Raw genomic sequence first — 521 nt, 5'->3', positions numbered from 1 at the left:
GGTTCAGGGCGGGCTTGTCGCCCAACAAGGGTGCGCCCGCGCCACTACTGTCCCCGCAGCCCCGCCCCACCCCGGCGGCGTCGGCTGTAGTATAGTGCTGCGCCCGCCCCCCGCCCCGCGCGCCCAGCTGACTGATGACCGTGTCGCTGTGTGCTGTTGGTTGCACGTAGAGCGCAACCATTTGCCGGCAGGCAGTGGCGTGTAGGTGTGCATGATGCATGTGCGTCTGTGTATGTGTGTTAGAGAAAGCGAGAGAAAGAAAGAGAGGGAAAGAGATGCCATGAGAGATGCAATGAGAAAGGGAGAGAGAGAGGTGGTACTGACCGTATCATCTGCGTGAGGGAGAGGGCCTCCCCCACGTACAGAGGCCACGTGTTGCTATACATTATTCAGCAACACACACACGCACACGCACACAAGCGCTTGCGCTGCCGCCCGCTTCGCGCCGCAGAGTGCAACGTTTTAACACGTCGCGAGTCGCGACTCGTCCTGAGCAGCACTCTGACCCCCCCGCCCCCCCC

The 521-nt window shown here is 62.2% G+C and overlaps 1 protein-coding gene across 1 annotated transcript in view; it reads left to right on the top strand.

Moving 5' to 3' along the window:
* The window catches only part of LOC113210921 (uncharacterized), a gene marked incomplete in the record, with an annotated part of 17,997 nt that overhangs the window by 16,705 nt on the left and 771 nt on the right, over window positions 1-521 (top strand).

Source organism: Frankliniella occidentalis, unplaced genomic scaffold (genome assembly GCF_000697945.3).
Source record: "Frankliniella occidentalis isolate FOCC.00 unplaced genomic scaffold, Focc_3.1 Scaffold53, whole genome shotgun sequence".
Taxonomy (NCBI): Eukaryota; Metazoa; Arthropoda; class Insecta; order Thysanoptera; family Thripidae; genus Frankliniella; species Frankliniella occidentalis.
Note: the sequence above shows the minus strand (reverse complement) of the source record. Positions and strands in the feature narration are given on the sequence as shown.